The 6,495-nt window shown below is 37.1% G+C and overlaps 1 long non-coding RNA gene across 1 annotated transcript; it reads left to right on the top strand.

Moving 5' to 3' along the window:
• The first annotated feature begins 1,824 nt into the window (after positions 1 to 1,824).
• Positions 1,825 to 6,222, top strand: LOC143219213 (uncharacterized). Its single transcript, XR_013011277.1, has 3 exons — positions 1,825 to 2,231; positions 5,709 to 5,850; positions 5,948 to 6,222. It is a non-coding gene; the product is annotated as an uncharacterized LOC143219213 (long non-coding RNA).
• Positions 6,223 to 6,495: the final 273 nt, after the last annotated feature.

Raw genomic sequence — 6,495 nt, 5'->3', positions numbered from 1 at the left:
TTTTAAACAGGCGCATTGCTATCATACCGCCAGAAAATTGAAAAAAAAAATTATGATAATATAGCCCCAAGTGTCCTCTTTACGGCCCCGTTTTTAAAAATACGGATACTTCAAAATTGGCGACATGACAATTATTTGAAGTGAACGCTGTTTCGTCCTACGCCGGACGAAAATTGAAATTATTTGATTTTCCTCCTACGTCGTCAGACGGCGAGGCCCCATGATACCCCAAGATACGGCGGAGGATGCAGCGGAGGACGAGAAATGGTTTGCAGTAGTTGTCGGCAATGCCAGCATTGTTCCCCATAGCTCCCCGTAACGACCCTAGTGCTCTATGCTATACCAGGTATAGGAAGGTATTGCATGGTATAGATATAGATATAGTATAGGTACCTAGTGCAGGAGGCGGCGAAGGACGAAAAATGATTTGAAGCTTCCCGAAACCTTGCGATCCGCCTAGACACACGTACACGCTGCCCGAGCGGTTACTGTGTGAGTGCGCCGCGGGGTACGGCTGGTCAAAGTCAAGCCTGCTTGCAGAGCCTCCCGAATAGACATATTGCTGCCGAATAATGAAAACTACGCTTCGAAAACGCAAAAGTAGACCATCTTAGACACCGTGCGCAATAGATTGATCTTTTATCTAGCGATTGAGACTACGTAGTGGTTCCAAATGTGTATAATAGAGAAATGGTTTGTCAGTTACCGAACCCTTGCGATCCGGCTAGGCACACGTACACGCTGCCCGAGCGGCGAGTGTGTAAGTGCGCCGCGCGGTACAGACATCTTGCTGCCGAAGATTGAAAATTACGCTTCGAAAACGCAAAATTAGGCCAACTTAGACACCATGTGCAATAGATTGATCTTTTATCTAGCGATTGAGACTACGTAGGGGCTCCAAATGTGCATTAGCGAGACGTACTTTTACTAGAACCGGACCCTTGCGATCCGCCTAGGCACACGTACACGCTGCCCGAGCGGTGAGTGTGTAAGTGCGCCGCGCGGTACAGACATCTTGCTGCCGAATAATTAAAATTATGCCTCGAAAACGCAAAAGTTGGCCATCTTAGACACCATACGCATTAGATTGATCTTTTATCTAGCGATTGAGACTACGTAGTGGTTCCAAATGTATATAATAGAGAAATGGTTTGTCAGCTACCGAACCCTTGCGATCCGTACTACTCTTATACTACACTATACAGTGTATGCGCTTGAAGCGTGAAACGGAACGCACCCTTACTGATGCAGTGACGGCAGACAATGTACCCAGCTCCCCTACTGGACGAAAATGTTATTACTTAGGTTCTACTAGCGGCCGCTCTTTCGTTTTTGGCGTGACCATCGAAAAGTCGTCAAGGTCAACTGGGGATCCACACCCTTAATAGTATCTCGTCGGTGCCCTGTGTCACCGACGAGATACTATTAAAGACTGCCAGCCTTATGGGAGTTCGTGTCCCTCGAAAATGTCGGTATTTCTTACGCCCTCTAGGATATATTCTGGCTCCATCCAGAGAAACAGAAGGCCATCGACGGTATTTTGTCGGTAAAGAAGACCATTGAGGAGATTCTTGTCGCGATGTATCGGTAAGAATGCGAATTATCACGAAACCATATCGATTATTATTAAATGTTACATTCTCCGCCATATTTCAGACGATGTTTTGGCACTATTTTGGCACTATTTAGAACTTTTAGCGATGTGGTATATCAGATCACTGTAACTTTCACGTTATCCCCGCGCCCACTCGCGCCCACTTACTGGTCCCGCGGAATAACACAGGGGCTGGCAGTCTTTAATAGTATCTCGTCGGTGCTGCCAGCCCCTGTGTTATTCCGCGGGACCAGTAAGTGGGCGCGAGTGGGCGCGGGGATAACGTGAAAGTTACAGTGATCTGATATACCACATCGCTAAAAATTCTAAATAGTGCTAAAATAGTGCCAAAACATCGTCTGAAATATGGCGGAGAATGTAACATTTAATAATAATCGATATGGTTTCGTAATAATTCGCATTCACACCGATGCATCGCGACGAGAATCTCCTCAGTGGTCTTCTTTACCGACAAAATGCCGTCGTTGGCCTTCTGTTTCTCTGGATGGAGCTAAAATATATCCTAGAGGGCGTAAGAAATACCGAAAAATTCGAGTCCCGCCAACTCCCATAAGGCTGGCAGTCTTTAACAGTATCTCGTCGGTGCTGCCAGCCCCTGTGTTATTCAGCGGGACCGGTAAGTGGGCGCGAGTGGGCGCGGGGATAACGTGAAAGTTACAGTGATCTGATATACCACAGCGGTAAAAGTTCCACAATCGACGAGATATTCGTCAAGTGGAAGAAGAATGATATAGTAGAATGCTGACATTACCCATTCTGTAATTGCCTTATAATACTATATGTATATGTATAATTCTCTTATTGTATTCTTATTTCCGTTATTATCACCATTGTAATAATTGTTTACAATATAATCGATAGTTTATAGATGAAGGAAAAATGAAAGTAATTACTACGTAATATTCTACAAATGTATATTGCAATTTAAATAGTAATTTGAACATTATTGCGTTATATATAAAATAATGATTCTTAAAAAATATTCTGTTATGTTATGTAATGACAAAATTCAATCGTTCTTATTAAGATCCTTAGTAGGAAACAGAAAATTAATTTTTTTACTTATTTATCCCATACTTGTAATGCTCGATAGCATTATTGACTGCAATTATTAAAGCAGAGGTAGTAACAAGATAAAAGTATTAACTAATTTTCGACGGCTCCTATCCATACAATGTTATTTAGAGGCAATATTTCGTACGAAGATATCTAAAAAAATAATTCTATTTGACTCTATACGAATATTTCTTGCACCATATATGACGCTATTTAAAAAGTGCGTGTAACATTATTTTATTTCATTCTGAACTGAAGCACTTCCTGAAACATGATTCATTTATGAGTACATTGTGCGACGAGGCGAAGAGCTAGCAGACGAAGTCGAAGTCGAAATCTTAAAAGAATGAGGACTCTCCGCGTCTCTTTTTTTCCCGACGATGTCCTTCTTTGTGTCGGAAACTTGCGTACCGTCGCTCATTGCATAAGCAAATATCATCGGAATTATATAATTTTGGTACCATTTTCATAAAAAGAAACAAAATTCACCAAATATGTTAAGGAAAATCCTATAAAAAAGTAATGATAAATAATTAAGCTTTGTTGTTTGATTAGTAGTCTCACACCGATATACCCGACCCGACCCGTATCATGTTACAATGTTTCACTCCAGTCCACGGCGACCGAAGCCCCCGAGCTTCACTTCCCTTTTCTCCGTTCGTCATCATAGAATAGTGTTTCCTGAAAATTGAATGTCTCTGGCCAGACTCGAGTTTTCGACATTTATAGCAAGCTTGCTATAATCTTATCTTATATGTCAAAATTTAGTTTTCTATTTAAAATATTTTGTTGTTAAAACTCATTAATAGTTTTAAATAGTACTTGAATATATTTAAAATGATATTGGAATATTGGAATATTACAATTTGGAATGAAGGGCCCAGCCGGACGAGGTAGTCCTTCGAATTATTTAAACAGCCGTTGTGCCATTCAATTTTCGGTCAATTTTCCCCATTTACTTGCATTAATTTAATCATATAATTGCATTTAATTGAAATTGATATTTGAGATTTTTTCCCGATTTTTTGGTTCAAAATGTTAATTACACAAAGTGAAAAAAACGCAAAAATTCGACAAATGCAGGTTTTTTAGAGAAATTGAAAAATAGCATTGTGATCATATTTTTAGACTATCAACATACCAGAACTTTTTTTACGACAGCGCGTATAGTCTAGTCGCCAGGTACTTTTACCTGGAAAGTATTCCCAACTTAATGAAATTTTGACACGTCATTTAGGGGTACTCTGGGGTGTCGAATCTGAGTTTTCAACCTCGAGGACCCTGTGCTAACTTGGGAGAAAAAACCACGATTCTTATTACCTTGTTTTGATTTTTCGCCTATTACTCAAAAACTGAAAAAAACGACGGCGGGGTCCGATCGGGGATGTTTTTTTTTATTATTAATATCTATATTGCTATTAAACATAACACCAACAAAAATATAAAAAGGCTTGAATCCACTCGGTTGAAGTAAATAAATTGTGCTATCCTCCCCAGTTAATAGTGAAAATGTAAGGGGTATCCGTAGTATGAAGATTATATATAGATATGTTGAAAAACTAAAGTTATGAGCCAAAAACTTGCAATTGCCTGCTAAATGTCACAATGCGTGGCTCAAAATGTCATTTTGAGAAACATTTCCTAATTTTGAACGCCTGTCTATCGGTGCCTGTTGGGTCAAAAAAAAGATTGACCAGTGAAATTTGAAGGAAATTTAATGCTCTTTCCAAAAATGAAAAACAAAAGTTCTGAGGACCCACAGTTTTTGAGTAATAGGCGAAAAACCAAAACAAGGTAATAAAAATCGTGGTTTTTCCCCCTCCCCAAGTTAGCACGGGGTCCTCGAGGTCGAAAACTGAGATTCGACACCCCAGAGTACCCCTAAATGACGTGTCAAAATTTCATTAAGTTCGGAATACTTTCCAGGTAGACGCCTTTTTTCGACCTGCCGACTGGACTATATGAAAAAACTTGACGACACTGAGGAAAATGAAAAATTGAATAACTCCGAGAAAAATGGAAAACTTAATGACTCCGAGAAAAATAAAGAACTTACTGACTCTGAGAAAAATGAAAAATTTAATAACTCTCAGTCAATAAGCAGTCTTCAATGCCTCTTAAAAAAGCAATTAATCATGCAGGGATTGATCAGGTGTTTCTCTCTATATTAAAAAATATTTAAAAATCCTTTGACAAATCTGTTTTGTGGCGTCAGGATACTGCTGTCGATATTCCATCACACAGTTTGTATAGTATATATTATTTCTCCTCTTTGTTTCTATATAAAATTTTATTATGATCCTCCATTAGTTTAACGCCCCGTTCAGCGGTATCATTGACCACCTTCAGTCTATGTTTCAGTCAGACTACTTATTATTCATAATAACTTCTTTTTCCGATATTATAACTGTTTTTCTTTTGTAGATTGGAGCGTATTAATGAATTTATTTATATATACATATACATATATATATATATATATATATATATATATATATATATATATATATATAAGGGAGTAGAGAGACTTCCAGGATTGCAAGATATTCATTTACTCATTTCTCGATAATACAAACACGGGGTTTTTCACTAGTAAAAAAAAAACGCCAGATAAAACATCGATCTAAGGCGCTATCTGCCTCAAAAGTCCTATTTTTTCGTTTACGAAGCGTAATTTGCATTATTCGGCAGCATGTGTAAATATGAAAATAGCTATATGCGCAGTTGTATGCTTCCGTATCTCTGTCAGTCATGTATATATGAAAAAACTCTTCAAACAAAAGTTGTAGTATATAAGGAGGTGGATATAGTATCAGAGAAAAAAATTTTTTCAAAGCCATTATTTCAAGTTTTCAAGGTCACGGATGTTTTTTCTATCAACAACTGTTTATGCTATATATGGATTCTTAGAGAGAAAAAAGACAAATTCAACGATATATCATAATGTCTATTTATGTCAAGATTTAAAAAATTCCAAATTTTCAAATTTGCTGCGCCTCATTTTCCCATGATCTAATCGCCCCCAAAATTTTTTCAGATAATTTTCTCAACATTTGTTACAATTCTGGTTTACGGGGCCAAAAAATTTCATGGTCGAAAAATAAGGTCCACCCTAATGTACATATACGTAAATTACGAGAAACAGTAAAGGGTGCTTAACGTCGAAGAAGAAAATCCTGGTAATTAAAACTTAATATGTACTACATTCCACGTTATTAGAATAATTGTAGTCTAATTATGATACATTTTATATCAACATTTTTTATTTACACCTAGAAACGCCACTGTCTCGGAAGGAAATGGACATTCGAGAGAAGCAATAAAATTAGAGCATTATCGCGAAAAAAGATGAGTTTGCAATAACCTCAATATTTTATGAAATTCTATTATAATTATAGTTATGACTGTATTTTTATATTATAGGAAGACAGAAGATCAAATTGTGTGTATGCTAGTATAAAATCAATTTATATATATTATACAATTTATTTTATTATTTGTTTGACAACTAATAAATCTACAAATTGTTTCATAAACTAAAAAGTACTTCCTGCATTTTCGTATTCTCCAATCAGTCCAAATAAATACCATCAACGTGTTATCATATACCAATTTTTATTAATGCAATTATGACAGTAACGAAACGTTTCTATTTAAAATGAATACATATTTTGAACATAGTTTTAACATTTTTAATTTTTTGGAAGGTTAAAAAATGTAATTAAAAAAGTAATGAAAAATAAAAATAAAAAAAAATCCTCGCTGCACGGGGACTCGAAGGCTAGCTCCAGATTGCGATTCATACGCTCGACGGCTCGACAGTC

This window comes from Lasioglossum baleicum, chromosome 2, assembly GCF_051020765.1.
Source record: "Lasioglossum baleicum chromosome 2, iyLasBale1, whole genome shotgun sequence".
NCBI classification, from domain to species: Eukaryota; Metazoa; Arthropoda; class Insecta; order Hymenoptera; family Halictidae; genus Lasioglossum; species Lasioglossum baleicum.
The sequence above is the reverse complement of the archived record's forward strand: the minus strand, read 5'-3'. Positions and strand labels throughout refer to the sequence as shown.